A 19161-nucleotide genomic window follows, 5' to 3' on the forward strand; every position below is an offset into this window, starting at 1 on the left:
TTCCACTAAGGCCCAATCTTGTGGCACCCTCTTTTTTCCCTGCCTCTGCCATAGGCTCCACTTCACTACATCATCTACATCATCCTGTACTATAATTTCCAGCTTAAACGGGTCTCCTTCTGTGATGGGACCTAACGTAAAAGGATTCTGTAATGCATCTTTTGCTCCAGTGTCCCACAATCTCACCAACCATTTAAACAAAGGCTCTACAGGCATCTGCCTAAACATACGGGTTATCTCCAACAACTCACTCTGCGTATAATCTCTTACCAAACGAGAATTCTGTATTTGCCCACCATTCACTCCCTTTTCACCTTCAATTTCACCTACACGTCCTTCTCCACTTTCAACTCCACCTAGTTCTGTTACACGTACTTCCACCTCATCCTCCCAATTCCAGTCATCATTGTCTGAGACTGTTCCATTCCAAGTATATGGATCCCAATTTTCTTTGCATACCAATGCCCTCACTTGCACAGTTGAGGGTATTTTAGGCTTCTGCCTACTCTTCTGTTTGCGTACCAGTGCCCTCACTTGCACAGCTAAGGGCATTTTAGGCTTCTGCCTACTCTTCTGTTTGTATACCAGTGCCCTCACTTGCACAGTTGGGGGCATTTTAGGCTTCTGCCTACTCCTCTGTTTTGCTACTCGTACTGCTAATGCGGTGCACCTTGCCTCCATTTGATCACCCCGAGTCACTGCACTTTCTATGGTCTCTATCATAAGTAACTGCCTTTCCTGCAAGGCTGCAACCTCATCCCGCAGTTTTGTCTTCCTGTATACCATACGGAGCGCAGACAGGAAAAGCCATCCCACTTGCCCTGCCGCTTTCAGCTCCAGCTTCGCCCCTCTTAGTTTCACACTCTCGACCGCATCTTCCACTAAGAGAGGAGTCACTTTCTCATCTAGTGCTTCCCATAAAACCAGCGCTGCCCACCGGTTCAGGAGTCCTGCCACACCAGAGAACGGGTCAGTTGCTAACCACCCGGGAATGGATCTGGCTTCTGCCCCATGCTGCCTTCCGCTCTCTGCCCCATTTTTCTTACAGCTCGGCAAGGATGACACTATGTCAATCCTATGCTTAAAGACTTTGCTGTATAAATGGCAAAAGACTTTGTCACTATCTAGCTCGGCGAGGATATCACTGTGCTAATCCTATGCTTAAAGACTTTGCTAGATAAGCAGACATTTGAGGTGAGCAAATTTAGAGTGTCGCTGGTGTTGCAGGGTGCTCCTTACTAGAGCAGCTCTCCACCTAAAATTGGGAACTTCCCAGAGTTCTCCTTTGTGTTTTGCATAATTTATGCGTCACTCTATCCCTGAAAGGGCCTTGGTTTGATATATATATATATATATAGATATATATGCATATATATATATATATATACATACTTACCTGTAAAAACCTTTACAGCGAATATGCCTTTATCATTCATTCTTTTACAACGAAATTCATTGTAATGGCATGCATGGTAATGCATGGTACAGGAGGCATATTTGTTGTTATGGCATGCGTGGTAATGTCACATTTGTGGTGAAGCCTGCGTGGTAATGGCATGTGGGTTTCAGCCTTTGTTGTAGAAGCTGTTTCTCCTAAATAACTAACCATAATTTCTATGACAAAATGTTGTTCCTTTCTAAATTAAATGTTTTAAGTTTTACCAGTTTGACTCAAATAAGATGGCTTCAGGTGTGCCACACCTTTGTCATGAGTAATACTGTTAGTGCCTGGTGGTTCTTTAGAACACTCTGGGAGGCTGCACTAGAACAGAAGGGAATCAACTGAGAGCCTTCTCCTGTTGGAAGTACGTTTCACTGAGAATGTCAGACTTCATTCTCATACGGCTGAAAAAGATAGTGTGAATTAGCAGAAAATATGTTCTCATTTTAGCTTTTGGAGCACCTTTCAGCACCCCTTTGGGAAAATTATGAGAAAACAGTTTTCTCTCAAACATGATTCATGAAACCCCAGCAGGGTGCAATCACCTTAGAGCACTCCACAATTTCTAAAATTAGTATGGTGCAATCAACAAATGATTTATATTGTAATTAAAATTTCTCACACTTTATATGTTCTCCTTTTTGTGACCCTCAAAAGCTGCCGTTGACTGCAATGCATTTCAATGGGGTGCTGGAGATCTGTGCTTAGGCTCCGCCCAGATATACAAATTTGGTTTTCATTTAATAGCTCAAAAACTACTGAATATATTTACACCAAATAAGAAAAAGCACGATCTGCTAACCAAAAGCTAGCTTTCTGACAAATTTGGTGTAATTCCACCCAGCGGTGTGGACTATCATCGTGTTCAAAATTCCTATGGGAATTAACATGGGAAATACACTTTTATTGACCCCCTCCCTTTTTCTTGGCCCCTGCATGGCAGATTACCCCAAAACTTTCCAATACGCAACAAGAATCACTGGCACACTTAAAATTTTTTTTAAAAATGAATATTTGTCAAACAACACCAACTGTGTAGGCCAGACAAAAAATGATTTTCCTTTGGAAACATGGTCCTAACTATAAATACCTACTTGTGACCGACAATAGTATATATATATATATATATATATATATCAGTCACTAATTGGTAGTTGTAGTTAGGTCTCCTTTTCCGTACATGAGAGAGGTCTCAGCAAAGAGGCTTGTCTCTCTGCGCGTCTGACCTTATTTGGTTTCTCATCTTTAGTGTATAAGGTGACGCGTTAGAGGTTCTATGGACCTTTTGTCTACGCTTACAGTAAATCCCACCACAAGTTACAAATTCAAAACAAAGCATCAAACAATATCGATCAGCAACATTAATAATCTTTGGAGTCAGTTAATCTCACGCACCATGACCCCTTTGGCCTTGAATAACCACACCTTTATGTGAAAGTTAAAATGTTTATTTCCCTATATTAAAAATGCTAATATCATGTAACTTAGTCTCAAAATCAAATGGTATACATACAAAAACAACACTGGTTGACCAAACCTAAAGAATCTCAAATTAACTAAAGCATGAACTACTACACACTCTAGGGTTATAGTACAAACCAATAGCCAGAGAAATCGCATACATTTAGATTCAGCAACTGAGTAACATCAATTAGTTTATTAATAGCAACTTAATAGGTTTTTAGGATTTTCTCTACTAACCTTCTGATTAGAATAGCATGTTTGGGGTTCATGCAAAACAATTTTAGTCAACATAAAGTTGGAAAACATCTAGCTATGGCTCTATACAATTGTGGTTGGTTCCTAGAAACAAAAGACAAAACATTTTGTTTTACCCCACCTCAATATGGATCAGCAAGCTGCGATTATCTTCGTCAATTGGACATCTGTCCAGGTAGCATCAGTATCCGGCCATGAAAGGGAATGGTTCAGAACCATAGAATCTAAGCTATCTGAGCCATTTGAGAACAAAGTCTAAGGGATCAGCATTCAGCATTAAAAGTCTAAGCAATAAAGTTAAAGATAGAATTCTCTAAGTAGGAGAATAAAAATTAAGAATGAGCACGCCTCTTGGGCAGAAACTGAAATGGAATGAGCACTTCTCTCTCTGTGTAATCGGGCTAAGTTAAAATCGTCTAAAACTCTTCCCACATCACCATTGGTCAAAGGATCGTACGTTTACATTTAGTCCAATGAAGGTAGAACTTCAAATCTAAGATATAACTAAGCTGTCTTTCTCATGTCGATGATTGGCTTCTCTTCTCCTGTTCCCATTGTCAGGCTTGTCAGGTATCAATTTTGTATCACTCTGTTCTCCAGTCAGTGCATCCATTATTAGAACATCGCTTTCTCACACACTAAACTATACAAAGTAACAATACCTAATACAGCATATTCTAGCAAGCAGTTCTCATGGGAAAAGAAACATTTGCTAGTGTATGGTCAACTCAGTGGAAAAGAACAATTCACATATTAATTTCTTCAAGCAAACATTTCTCACAGTGTTATCTTAACACTGCAGTTAAATATGATACTGTGCAACTAGGCCCAAGAACTCGCTAACTTAAGTCCTACGATTAATAAAGCAAATGCATAATACATAATCATTAATATAACGCACTACTACATTAATTCAAATATAAGCATATCAATTCATTTTAATGAGCAAATAATAAGGACACTTCGTGATTACTGACGACCACTCAAGTAGGTACATTTTCCAATTGCACATTATTTTCTATATTAAGTCAAATTCTATGTGAATTCATAGTTCAAAATACATGAATATTTATTAGCAAAAATTCAGCGTTCACACACCCTACTACGCACACCTGTCATATGAGAGAGGTCTGGAAGGAGAGGCTAGTCCATATACACACCCATTATCTGAGGGAGTGGTCTGACAGAACAGGCTAGTCCACTGTAATTACCTCAATTCTACATATATGATCTCACAAGTGGGTTGCAAGAGCCAAACAAGAAGTATAGCTCCCTCGGAGTCCACATAGGAGATTCTGTGTTCAGCTCCTGTGAGCATCTCAATGGAGCCATCACTTTTTAAAAAATATATAAAGAATAGCCCAACCACGTTTTATTCACTACACTATTATACATTAACATGACAGTAACTGAAAACATGATAAAGAACCATATAGAATAGATGACAATAAAATGTAAAAATTTATGAACTTTAGAGTCTTCTGCAAGTTTCTCACAATCCTCTCGCGAGAGCATTGACACCTAAAAAAAGATTGATGGTGACAACTCTTGATATCAGGGTTACACTAACTGAGAAAATAAATGTATCCTATTAAACATTCATCTGTTTAATACTCAAACACATTTTACACTGAATTTTGCAAACTGTCAACCACATGGTATTTTGTCATAAAAAAATCTTTTACTAAAGTAATGTCTAAACACAACATGTATCATACAATAATTCTATCATACAAATACTCACAAAATAATTAATTTACTTTAAAAAACCCTAGAAATTTCCTAAAAAAGCCAAAGGTTAAAGTACAATTATAGTTAGGTGTAATAAAGATATCTGTTTTCATTTAAAAAAACAAACATAAGAGATTCACTGAAAAAAGCAAAGGTTAAAGTAACTTTAGGTTTAGGTGAATTTCTCAGTGACAATGGTAATGTTTTGAACTAAAGAAAACATGGAAATTCACCAGTTATAGTTTGCATCACTAACTATAACTTGCACCCCTTCCATGCTCTGCTTATGCTCTCACATATAACATCATTCGCCTGTGAATGGTCAAGAGGCCTATTATTTGCTGTGAGCCTTCACACTTTTATCCTGCTCTACAGTGGGACCTGAAGTTCCAGTGGGCGCAGCATCAGGGGAATTTCTCCAACATGGTCCAGATCTCAAAGGGCATTGCAAATTATCTGCAGTGGTGGTGACTGATGGACTGCAATTTGGTCAGCTACAGATTCCTCTCCCTTCCCCAACCACATCTGATGGTAATGACATGAATGTCCCTCCTCGAATGGAGCGGCCATTTGGGAGAAGTGGAGATCAGAGAGCTTTGGTCTCTGGCGGAATCTGGACTCCACATCAACCTTTTGGAGTGCCTGGTGAATCACAAATGGCATCTCCAACCGCAGGTGGAGCAAGGTCTCTTTCAACAGTGGGGACAGCTGTGGTTAAATGTGCTCACCACCACCAAGAACATCAAGAACATACAATGCCAGACACCTTCGATCCACCTCTCTCTACCTCACCCGCACACCCCGCATCTGCAAGAGCAACCCCGGAGGACATGCCCTCTCTTACCTGGCAGCAAAATCTAGTAACAATCTCCCCCTTCAACTGAGGTCCTCCCCCTCCATCCTGAAATTCAGAAGAAAGTTCAAGACTGGGCTCTTTGACTGAGTCCACTGTCTAGATCCCAGGCAGCTGACACAGTGCCTGGATATCCTCACGGGGTAATAAGTGCACCCAAAAAATCCTGAGTGATTGATTGATTAATTACCTTCAGTAATGCCTAATCTGATAAAGACTCTGTCTAGCTGTAGATTCCTAAACGACCCACCCATTCTCCCCACTCTGCGAATAGATTTTTAAGGGCCCTAGTTCCACGCACCAGGAGTCAGTGTTTTTCCGTGGTTCCGCCTTTCTGGCGTGAAAAGGCATGAAGAAAAAAACAATGTCAGGTTCAAAGCCATACAGGAAGAGGCACATAATTATGTCCCTTTCAGATCCCACTATTGACTGTATGTGATGTCTACAGTTGGGACACAACGCTGCGGCCTGTGACTCTTGTGTTTTCATGCACACAAAGGGAATCAGGGAGTGGCAGTCCAAGTTATTTTTGGTGAAAGCCCATATAGAGACTAAGGTGGTCATTCTGAGTTTGGCGGGCTGCGGAGGTTGCCTGCCAAACTCATCCCGCCACCTGGCCGCTAGAGCTGCCAGGACACTGCTGGCCCTATTCCACGTTCACCGCAGAGCCGGCGGGCAGAAACAGTGTTTCCACCCGCCGGCTCTGCGGTGAAGAAGACCTTAACATTGACGCTGGATCGGAATCCAGCTGTCTGCAATGTGGCGGTGCAGTGAGTGCAGCAGGTGCAGCAGCACCTGTCGCACATTTCACTGCCCGTAATTCAGGCAGTGATATGTGCGATGGGGCTGTGCATGGGGGCCCCCAGCTCCCCCATTCCGCCAGCTTTTCCACGGCGGTGTAAACCGCCACGGAAAGGCTGGTAGATGGGGACTCGAAATCCAGAGGGCAGCGCTGCTTGCAGCGTTGCCCTGGAGGATTACAACCGCCGGGACCGCCAGGCTGCAGGCTGACTTCAGCCTGGCGTGTCGGCGGTTCGACCGCAGCGGCTCCGCCACAGTCAAAATGGGGCAGATTGGACCGCCACTACCGCGGCGGTCCGACCGCCACCCTGAGTCTGGTGGTCTGAAGACCGCCAGATTCGGAATGACCACCTCAGTCTTCAAAAGGTAGGTCACCTTCAAGGGAATCCTCTCCTAAGAGATCTTCCCCTTAAAAACAAAAAAATCTCTATAGAAAAGAGAAATCTTTTTTTTTCAAGGAACAGGAGGACCCTTTGTAAGGACTATTCAGAGTCACAATGAAGGGTACCAGGGGAAGTGAAAGGAGCAACGTAGTCTTTCCCTGAGATTCTCCGTGACCTCAGAATGGGCCATCGATAGGATAGGTAGTTGCGTGGGTGGGGTTAGTTGAGTTATATTTAAGTTTGGTGGGGTGGGAACTTCCTCTCGCCGTATCAGCACTACCTGGGGAAGAGGAATTTTCATAGGGTCAATTCTGGCCTAAAGGTAAAGCTGTTGGACTGTTAATCTGTAGGTTGAAGGAGCCTCCTGTGGTCTAGTGGTTAAAGTCTCAGACCCACATACTGAAAGTTGAAGGTTGCAGCCTAGGTGGGTCTCTGGTCATTCGATGGCAAAGAGAATGCAGGCCGAGGCGCTGTGCAACACATTGCACATGCTGGGCGATGCGGGCCGAGCGGACCTCCTGCAGCCTGGTGTATTGGAGGAGGCGGGGGTAGGCATGAGACAGCCCACCCACATAGCATATGGGGGGGTCACGGCGGCCGTTGAGCCTGCTCCGCGTCCCTGTGGTGGACTACAGGTAAACGGGGGGATGGGGAGGGACCGCGGCATGTCACCCGCGGCAACCCTATCTAAGGCAGCGGCAGAGAGAAGGTAGAGACTCCCTGTCCCGTCATCTAGGACCTCGGCTGGGAAAGGCCGGTCCGCTTCTTGCTCAGGAGGTAGAGAGGGGCCCCAGGGATTGCACGCTGAGACAGGCAAAGGAAATGAGGTCGAGGAGGCTCAGGAGGGCCCCTCTAATGACGAAGGGCCCATGGTTCTGACTTGCAAATCAGAACCACAGGCCAGGAGGGCCCTTGAAGTGCCCCTCAGAAGGTTTCCCAGTGACAAGGCTGGGGGTGGGGAGCAGCAGAGTGGAGGGGGGTGGGGACAAAGTACCTTTAGATACCCTCATGGGGGGGGCAGAAGGGATGAGGGGCACAGAAGAGTTTTGGAAGGCAGGAGGCGGGCTGCATAGGAACCATCACAGGCCGTTCTGACCAGACCAGAAGGCCCAGGTTGGACCTTGGTTCACAAATGGCAGCGCATTGATATAGAGGAAAGAATCAGGGACCACAAGAGGACCTTTTCTGAAGCAGAAAGGCATTGCGGTTATGAGGATGGGGGTTAGTTGGAGGGGCAGACGCAGCAGTCAGCGAATGAGAGGGAGAAGTTAGGCACGTGCAGGAGGGGGACAGAGTGGGGCAACCCTCATGAAGGAGGTCATTGGGTATGGGTGTCTGAGTCAGGTTACAGGGCACCCTATGAGCAGGAAGCTAGTGCAGCTCGAGGTCCCGCTAGTGCTGTGGAGCAGGCTGGCTGGCGTGGCTAGGAAATGGGCATCATTAAGCGTTCAGCTGTGGCAAATGGAGGGCACATGGTGATATCACTGCGGCGCGTCATAGCCCCTACACATTGGTTCAAAGCGATAGGGAAGTCTCTGGCAGCTCTCCGTACTCTGGGGGATCGCATACCCACCAGCAGCAATGTCTGTCTCTTTCGGGGGTGAAAAGAAAACTGCAGTGGTGGATGTTGTGGGGTGGTCAGACGGGGGGCGCAGATGAATGTGGGGTTTGGTACTGTGAGGTTGGATCATGACATGCATGAGGCGCCTGCAGGTGTGGATGACGTTGAATTGGATTATGAGGGCAACCGTGAATGGCAGGAAGGTGAATTGCGGGCCGGGAATGAGGCAAATGTACCAAAAGGGGCAGCCAAGGGGGGGAACAACAGAGATCTCAGTTGGTGTTTTACAGTAACCAAGAGCAGGTGACAGAGGCAACATGGGACGGAAGAAGGAGATTCGATTGCGACCACAGAACTACAGACCGGAGCCGGGTCGAATGGCAGCAGGTAAAAAGGAATGGTGGTCAGTGTGGATGGCAGAGAGACAAAGGGTTGACAGCAAGGTGTGTAAGTTGGTGAGGTTGTGGAACGAGGTGATCGAAGAGGCAGGATCAGGTACAGAAGTAGTAAAAGGGGGTAAACAGCAGAGCGAACCACCGTGTTGGAAAGGCACCGGAGAGTCGGGGTCCGGACGGACGAATGAGCAGGTAAGGAAGAAGAACCCAAGGGTAGCAAGGACAGCGGGGGACACAAGAAGTGGCTACCTCACATGGGGTTAGCAATGCCGCTAGGTTCACATATCTCTGACAAAACAAAGAGTCGGATATGGAAACATGAGTCTGTGAACATTTTCAAACTCCTTCATAGGGACATCCAGGCCAAAGAAGGGTCCAAAGAAGAATAGGAGTTAGCTTCGTGCCAGCAGGTTCCCATTACTATGGAGAACTGAACGTTGGCGTTTTTGGTCTACGTGAGCGTGTATTGCAAAAAATATGCTGACAGGGCCATTGCCCTTTTCAAGTGCATGGACATTATAAGGAAGGCACAAATGCATTTTGAAGGTTATGCTTGGCTTAGTTACAACAAAGAATTCAGGGCCAGGGTGAGTTTGAACCTGCAGAAGCCATGGGGGGGATGTTAATTCAAAGTTATGGATACAGTGGAGAGCTTTCATGCAATTGATGGCCTTGACCCATTCATCGAGTGGCCTCCTGATCACATATAAGCCTTTTCTCCAGCATCCTCCCCACAAGGGGCGGGTAATGAGTCAAGGCCAACAGGCACCAACGCTGGAGCTTGCTGGAACTTTAACAAGGGTTTCTGCTCTAGATACCCCTGCAGGTTCAAGCTCAACTGTTCGAAATGTGGAGGAAGAATCCAGCTACGTAGTGTTTCACCCTGGCCAGCCCCTATGAACAATGGATGGAGTCTAGAGGCATGGGACATCAGGAGGCTCCTTGGGCAAAAGGTGCATATGCCAAATAAGCTAGATAAGATGCTGCCATGGTTATCTCTGTATACAAACAGAGAGGCAGCTTTGAAATTGGAATAGGGCTTTAAAGTGGGGTTTCGGGTTGGCTTCCAGGGTCCAAGGGACAGCAGATAGGCTTACAATTTGCGATCAGTTAAAGATGCACCAGAGGTGGTGGCAGCAAAGATTGTGAAGAAAGTCAGAGAGAGCAGAATTGCAGAACCTTTCTTTGAGAGGCCACTGGAGGACCCTATTATCTTTCCACTTGGAGTGTCCCCAAGAAAGTCGAGGGGGATTTCCGCTCGATTCACCATTTGTCATGGCCAGAGGGGACATGAGTGAATGTCTCTATTGCAGCTGAGGACACCAGGGTAATGGGAAACTTCCCCAACCATGCGTTGTAAACAAGGTGGACATTTCCCACGCAAGCCTAACCACTCTTGCTCAACAACGCATGGCTGTTTCTGTGCCTTAACCACACATGTGCATGAACTACGCTTAAGCGTTGAAAAGGCACAGAAACAGCCATGTTTTGTTCAGGAGAGGATGCAGTGAGGTAAGTAGGGCTGGGGCAGGGGTGGGGGTTGGATTAAGGGATTGGGGTGGGTGGGGGTGGGCTATTTTTTTAAGGGACGGGGTGTGGGGGTTCGATATTTTTTTAAGGAATTAGGGTGAGTGGTTGGGCTAGGGGTGGGAGTGGTGAGGTGAGTGGGCCAGGGTGGTTGTTGGATTAAGGGATTGGGTTATTTCTTTTTAAGGGCAAGGGTGAGGGGGTTTGGGTATTTTTTTAAGGAATTAGGGTGGGCGGGTTAGGCTAGGGGCAGGAGTGACGCAGTGAGGTGAGTGGGGCTTGAGACGGGGTGGATTAAGGAATTGGGGTGGGTGGGCTGCTGGGGGCGGTCTATTTTTTTTAAAGGGGCGAGGGTGGAGGGGTTTGGGTATTTTTTTTATTTAGGGTGGGGGCACAGTAGTTTATTTTTAAAGGGCTAGGGAAGGTTTCAAGGACAGAGGAGATAATAGGAGGAAGGATCAGGAGAGAACACAGTGAGGTAGTGGGTTTGGGACAGGGTTGGTGGGCAGTTTTCAGACGTGGGCGCGGATTTAGGGCTTAGGGTAGGTGGGGGTTGCCAGGGCACTTGTTCCATAAAGCTGTAGTGTTTAGGGGTGTGGGCCGGGTACTTTTTTTTTTTAAGGCTCAGGGTGGGTGGGGTGGTTTGCGGTAATTTAGTTCTTGGGGCTGGAGGGTCAGGATAGTTTATTAGTTTATTTTTTTAGGGCTTATGGTGGGTGGGGGGACGCTCCGGGTAGTTTAATAATTAGGGGGCAAGGTTTTAGGGCTCATGGTGGGTGGAGGATGTCGTGGTAGTTTAATCTTTTGGGGTGGGGGTAATTTATTTTTTTGGGCTCAGGGCAGGTGGGGGGTCAGGGTAGTTTTTTTTCAGGGGTGGGGCAGTCGGGATAGAGTTTCTTTTAGAATTCAAGTCAGGTGGGGGATTGGGTTACTTTATTGTTATGGGTGGGGGAGTTGGTATAGTTTTTTTTGTTGGGTGGGTGGGGGTAGTTTAGGTTTAGGGCTGGTGTGCGAGGTGGTATGATAGAACCACACATGCAGTTTTGCATGCCGTTTCCACACATGCCTTTCCTAGGCATGCTTTTAGAATGAAAATTTGTTGTAAAGGCATGCATGGTAAAGGCATGTGTGGAAACAATGCAGTTGTTGTTCCGACCGCATTGTTAAGGCATGCATGGTTCCAGCATGCGTCGTTCCATCATACAACCAAGGGTAATATAGGCTTCAGTTGATGATGCGGTTAAATTGGTCAGAAGATGTGGAGAGGGGGCCGAATTGGCAAAATGTGACATCAAGTCAGCTTTTCGGTTGCTGCCCGTTCATCCAGGAGACTTTTCCTTGCTGGGGATGCAATTTGAGGTGCCATTTATGTCAAAAGAGTTTGCCCATGGGTTGCGTCATATCCTGTGCGCCAACCCGGCGTGCTGACATCAGTTATTTTCTTTCCGCGCCAGCTTGCATGCAGATCCAGAGAAGAGCTACCCCAGTCATTTTTTGACTAACTGCGACACTTTTGTCGAATACTTTTTGATGAGTTTTGGATGCGTTGAGGATTGTCCCGGAAGACCAGTTTTAAACCCTGCAACTCCTGTCACCGAATGATGTCAGTGATGAATCTGCATCTCATCTGCCTTTGGTGTCTGGACCACAACCTGAAGTCGTGCTCCGAGTGTCGGGCCATGAACCCTAAGGCTTTTAGGGAGCAGGTCCTGAAGCTCATGGCGGCCCAGCACTCGACTCTGCGTAGCATCCGGTCTCGTTCGAGAAAAAAGGTCACAAGATTGCTCGCAGAGTCAACACCACTCCTCTTCGTCCAAGCCATCAGGATGATCGGGTCACAAGAAAAAGAAGTCGAAGAAGGCCAAACATTCTGTGACATCATTCCGTCGCTCGGACAATACAGTGCGGAAAGAATGTTGACACTCTGGGCCTCCACCTTCACAGTCTGCGTCTGGGTCAGCTCTGTGCCTCCCTGACATTCTGGGAGCTGGTGCCACACCTACCCAGCTGAAAGAGTTCTATGAGGCCATGCGCCTCATCTGTGGGCAGACTGACCTTTTTTCTCAGTGCCTTCGGGCCCAGGAGAGTCAGTGAGGGCCCCCTCAGGTTCCACATTGGAGGCTTTGGCCCTAGCTCCGGTGAGCACCTCCAGATCCGTCCCCACATTGGTCGTGCAAAAGCGACCTTCCTTGGTGTCGGTTGGGGCCGCAATCGACGTCGATCCTATACTTATCCCTGACGACACGGAGTCGGAACTACGTCGCTCAACGCTGGTTCCGTTTTCCTTTGGCCATTCTGGGCCCAGGGCGGATCCAGACCCTTCTTTCTATGTGGATGGATATGGGGATAGTGTAGAGGGTCGCTGGACCCTTTAGAATACCAGCTTGACATGGACTGGATACAGGAATTTGGGCAACGCAAGCGGAATAGATACTTCTCCTACGCTGGCATGCTTTCTTCCCCTACTGTAGCAACAGAGGAGGGAACTTTATACTCCATGTTGGTAAAAAGGGCTGCTGAGGTTTTGGACCTCAAGCTTCCTTCTGTGGAGGTAAGGAGTAACCTTTTGACCAAGGTGCTTCAGCCTGGTGATTCCAGTTTGGAACCCCTCCTTCTCTTTAATGAAGCCCTTACAGATGTCCTACTAGCTACCTGGTGCAAACCCAGCACAGGGGCTCCTGTGAATAGGACGGTTGCCTGCCACCATCGGCCTGCACCAACCGACCCAAAATTACTGACCCAACATCCTATGCCTGAGAGTCTTGTGATCCAGGCTTCTTTATTATCTGGGACATTCCCCTCCCCTCTCCAAGAGACTGGGTAACCTTCGGAAGAAAATCTTTTCTTCCCCCAGTCTAGCGCTGTGGTCCGTGAACACCGCATGTCTTTTGGGCTGATACTCCCATACTGTCTGGGATACGGTCGCGCAGGTGCTGCCTCGAGTCCCAGAGAAGGCCCAGGTGGTTCTCTCCCATGCTGTTACTGATGGGAGAGATGCAGCAAAGTTTCATGTAGACTGGATACAACTGACTCACTAGGTAGATCGGTTTCATCTACAGTGGCTTTGAGGCGCCACACCTGGTTAAGGATGTCTGGCTTTTCAGGGGATGTTCAGCAGTCTCTGATGGACATGCCCTTTGATGGCAAATGTCTCTTCAGAGACAAAGCGGATTCAAGGCTTGAGCATTTTAGGGACTCCCAGGCTACGTCTCGGTCCCTTGGCCTCGTAGCTGCTCCTCACCCCCCACATTCTGCTTTTCGCCACTTTCGTGGCTACGGAAGGGGAACCCAGCCATGTTCATTTCCAACTGACCACCGACCCGTGCATGCTTTACAGCCCCTGTCCGTACGCAGGATCCTACATGCTTGTGGATCAGGGAGCGAGCGGTTCACCCAGTCCACCCCCGTTCCCTAACTGCCACCAAGCCTTACTAGTCAGTTGGAACACCCTGGACTAGTTGGCTGCAGGATTCGCCATCACCTGCCCCACTGGGAATCCATCACCACGGAGAGGTGGGTGTTGCAAATTGTCTAAAGGGGCTACTCCCTCCCCTTTTAGACTTCCCCTCCGACCATGCCACCATCATATGATCATCTGTTGAAGGATCATTTGGCACTTCTCCATGAGGAAGTCAAGGGTGCCATAGAGAGGGTCCCTGTGCTGGAAGTGGGTCATGGTTGTTATTCCCACTACTTTATGGTGCCTAAAAAGGACAAGGGCCTTCGTCCTATCCTAGATTTCCTGTCCCTCAATCTCTTCCTCAAGAAGGAGAAGTTCAAAATGCTAACTGTAGCTCAGGTCCTGTCTGCCCTGGCCCATGGAGACTGGATGGTAGCATTAGACATGCAGGATGCCTATTTCCACATTCCCGTCCGGCCGGCCCACAGACGTTACTTGCGATTTGTGGTAGGTCACAAGCATTTTCAATTCACCGTGCTCCCCTTCCGCCTTACCAGTGCCCCTCGGGTGTTCACTAAAGTAATGGTAGTGGTTGCAGCTAATCTGCGCAGGTTAGGGGTTTCAGCCATCTCCCTCCTTCAGACTATGATGAACCTCCTGCATTCGCTGGGGTTCACAAAAAAACATGCCGAAGTCACACTTGACTCCCTTTCAGACACTCCCTTTCATCAGAGCTGATCTGGACACAGTTCAGTTTCAGGATTATCCTCCTGAAAAGCGAGTCCAGGATATTCGGGCTATGATCCCTGCATTTTTTGCACTCAAACATGGCCCGATTCTGTGACTCCGCCAGTTTGCGATCTCAAAAATGCTTCCTACATCTAGCCCCAAGTATGTAATCCATTATGCAGTTAAATCATCTATCAAAAGAAAACCGCAGCCAAAGCAAGATAGTCAGAAGTCTGAGGGTTGTCAGTTTAGGCCAATAGAACGTGCATAAAATGATAAGCTTCTGATTTAGGCTAATATGTGTAATCGCTCATTTCTCAGGCCATCTCTCCTAACCTTAATCACTTTTATAGCTCTTCCCTTTGTACCCATATAAGCAACACCTATGATAGATACTTGTTAGGCATATGCAATCAAAATCGTTCCAGAGGTGTCTTAGTACTGCTCGGACTTTGTCAGCAATACGAGTTTCAAAAACTCAACTATTATTGAGTTTGTAAAGTATAAGCCTTCTCACATTAACCGGCACTTATGAGAGCCGTTTGGACCTTGAACATTCCTACTGATGATAGTTAGTTAACTGTCATTGTGCAGCATGAACCTCTTCCATAAATTAGAGCTCCGATTTAAATCACTTTTACATACTTCTTTAACACTATGTTAATCATTCTGTGTTCGCACGTTTTTCCCCTTTTCCTATTTTTTGACTGTCCACATAACCCCAAAAACCTAGAACAAAAACACTGATACTATACCTCTGGAACAGTTCCCTCAATAACTGCCTTAAAAGTTAAAACGGCAAAAATAGGACAGAAACATTTTGAAATAACAGCCCCTGCACGAAAACGAGTTGGAGAAAAAGTCCCCTTCAGCTAACTGAGACCCACACTATATCAGTATACCAGAGTACTATTGATCAAATATATGTAACAACACATTAGTTCAGTGGTACAGTATGTTCAAATTTTACAAAACTCTATATTACAATCCTCTTCACTAGTGCAAGATTTGTTTACCTGATTTACAATTTTGAATCTCAGTCTCAGAATTATAATGATAGGGCTGACCATGCCTCAAATCTTTTAGTCTGGGGAGGGCGAGTTCCTGTAGAAAAGCCTTAGCACCCATCACCTGCAAGGGAGAAATGAACAGGCGAAACCGCCACCTCTGGTCCACAGTAGAATGACAAAAATCTGAGTGAACAAAAAAGCCAGGTGCGCCTATTGTAACAGAGGTAGATGGGTGAGTATTAGGATGAATTGCCTGTATAAGGACAAAATTGCCAACGTAAATTAGAAATGGTAGAGGTTTTTCCCAGATTTAGCATTTCTGCAAAAAGAAATCTGTGGGCATGTTGTAGCTAGGAATCACAAGCCCAATCTAGTTAATCTGGAGAAGCTTTATGTAATAAGTAACAATGAATTGGCCTGGGTCCCAGTCTTCCATCCTTGTTTAATGCCAAGCACAGGAAGATTAATGCAACATTCCCTATCCTTCAATGTTCCACGTGAACTAAGCTAATTTGATCTCTCATTTGCCCCCGCATACAAGCAGTCTCAGAGTTCCCTAGTTTGAGCAGTTCACTCTTCAAGCTCAGACATCCATTCACAAATATTGCTAATAATACCCGCAATTCTCTTTACAGAATGCTTGATTTTCAAATTATCAACTTTGACTTCCTCATGATGAGATTATGTCTCAGTCCAATGTGTTTGAAATACCTAGTGCCTATTGAAGGTTCGAAATGATCATGATGATCCTTCTTTTAGCTGATAGGAGAGGAGAGATTGAGAGTGCGATTTCACTTCATGGCAGCCAGCTACACCAGAGTGTTTGTCACCAATTGTAGTCCTATTGTTTTCATTAGCTAATTGAAGAGCGGGTAACCTCTCATACCCCTCTATGTTATCTTATTCATCCTGTCAGTGCCATTGTCAACTAAGGATTGAACCTGAATTGTAGAATCCCCTTTCCAAAGAAGCCCACTTCCCCATGATTATTAGCCAGGCTTTGACTTTTTAGCACCCCTGTATCAAATAAATGAGGGGTTACAGGTTGCTCTGAATATTGTTTTTAGTACCCTGACCTGAACTTTTAATATACCAGTGGTTAGCAGCTTTGTCATTGGAGTTCTTCAGTCGTGCCACAGGAGATTTGCAAGACACAGTTGTCGCCTTTCCTTTGACGCTACAGAGTTCCATCTGTAGATTCTGCATCTGTACTTCATTGTGAGCATTATGACTGTGATAAGGTGCTGTAACCTTTATGACCTGCATCCCCAACCCCCACATAGAATTGGATTCAGATTCTGGTACCATGGTTTCACATTCAGGGCAGACACTTGGATGTGGGTAAGGAACTGCTGTTGCCAAATATAGTTTCAATATCTAAGTCGATGCATTTGGATAGCCACTTCAGGTAAAACAGTCTCAGTATTCCTGTTCCCAGCACCCAACTCCATATATGGAATAACAGTACCACGATGTGAATCATTCATTAGACTCAGTATTTTAGAAAATGTACCAGAGTCTACAGTTACCTGTTTATCTGCAGAAGTTTATTCAGTTGCATGCAAGTCAGTGATTCCCTCTGTCCCACTCAACTGACATCATCATTACCTCATCCTGCATCCTCTCTCCTCACTGTCTCTGGTGCTTCTGCTACTGCTCTTGACCCCGGGGAGGGTTCCACATTTGAGGAAGACTAAATTACCAGCGTGGGTGGAAAGAGACCAAATGACTCCAGCTGTCACAGCAACTGAAGGCCCCGCACTCAAAGAACTCTAAAGTTAGTCCAGCACGGATCACTTTCCCGTTGATACTTTCTTGGTGTTTGTAACCTTAGAGCCCAAACGGATCTCAACCTTGTGAGCACAGTTAGCAGCATGGAGTCCATGTCTCTTTGGAGGCAATCATTTCTTGTAACACAGAGATGAGAGACAGAACGACAGGTCAGTCCTTAAGGGACACTTACAAATTAGAGAAATACAAGCATCGTATTGGGGCAATCAACTCAGCATATATTTAATAAGGGTGCAAAGTGTGAAAAAAAGAAAACCTTGGAAAAAAAGACCTTGAAGCCTTTAATGAATGATAGCAGAGAGGTGAGTGTGTGAGCCTGTGCTTGTTCAGTACCCGGATCACCATCTTTTCTTAACCAAATATGAAGCCTGATCTTGGATGTACTAAGTGATGTGGCTAAACGTCGGTTCCACAGAGGGGAATTCTGGATCCATAGTTTAATGATAACACACCAGATATGCCATTAACAGTAAGGTGGAGATTAGTTTTTTTTTTCTTCAAACAGCTGACACTAACGGGGTTTTGTAGGATTTGTAGATACTGTGGCAATGATGTTGGTCAGGGGCATTTGTTATGTCATTAATTGTGTTTGACCAATGACTTTGTGTTTCACCACTGCACATATTAGTTGTTCAGTGTTCACCAGTAGCACATTACATGTTGTATTCAGTTTAGCTGCCTATTGGCTTTAACATGGCATAGGACATTTTATTATGTATTCAGTTTAGCTGCCTATTGGCTTTAACGTGGCATTAGACATTACATTTTGTATTCAGTTTAGCTGCCTATTAGCTTTAACGTGGAGTTCGACATTGCAGCTGAGACATTGCAGATGAGCTGTGTTTTTCCACATGATGGACCAAGCTGTGTTTTTCGTATTGTGTTCACACTGAACCCTAGTGTGATAAGAGAGCGTATATTTTGTGTTTTCCTTTCTACTCAGCCTTGGGAAGAGGCGAGGTTTGGGAGATCTGGCCAGTCTCCAGTGGCTTGTTTATCTCCCAACTCTGAGAGGAAGGGGCCTGTTAGCAGGCTTTTTACAGTGTCCCTGGGCAGCAGCAAGGGGGAATTTTCCAGGACTTCAGTCAGGAGCGGACGTCAGCTGCCTGACCTCCCGTTTGGGTGGAAAATCTCATTCTCGCAGTTGAACAGGAGTCATCAACTTGCAGGCATAAGAAAGATGAAGAGCAGTGCCCTACGGTGATGAATTTTGAATTTTTATTCTTTACTTTGAAGTTATGCTATAATATAATCACATGTATTTGCTGTGTACATTGCAATTGAGAATCACTGTGATATATTTTGCTTTAATTGCTGCGACTACTTTTAAACGTGTGCTTCCAACCTACTAATCTTGTCTCTCAGGAACCTCGTGGTGAAGTAATAATAAGAAATGTCTTCTTTAAACTAAGAAGTGCATTCCAGAGAAGTTTTGTCAGCTCGGTCATAAGATAAGAAAAGCAAAACAGCATTAAAATAGGTGTTGCCCGAATGCAGATTTACTATGCATAAATAAAAGACAAGAGCAAAGCAGGACAGTCTTTTTAATTAAACGGAATGGCCAGGAGAGCGCAGTATACAGAGTTGGGGACTGAGGACTGTCTCTAAAAGTTACAGAGTTTTGAGCGTCTTTTTAAACATTGTCTTAAGGTGCAGTACAAAAATTAAATACATTCTTTGTAGAAAGGAATCTGAGCCTAGTCATGAGGCCATAAATCCGACCATCTGCAAAAGTGTGCGACCTTGAGTGAACATAGTATGGGCCAGTGGGTAACATGTCCAGATGTGTGGGCATGAGGAACACGTGATTACTGTAAGTA

The sequence above is a fragment of the Pleurodeles waltl genome, chromosome 6, assembly GCF_031143425.1.
Source record: "Pleurodeles waltl isolate 20211129_DDA chromosome 6, aPleWal1.hap1.20221129, whole genome shotgun sequence".
Taxonomy (NCBI): Eukaryota; Metazoa; Chordata; class Amphibia; order Caudata; family Salamandridae; genus Pleurodeles; species Pleurodeles waltl.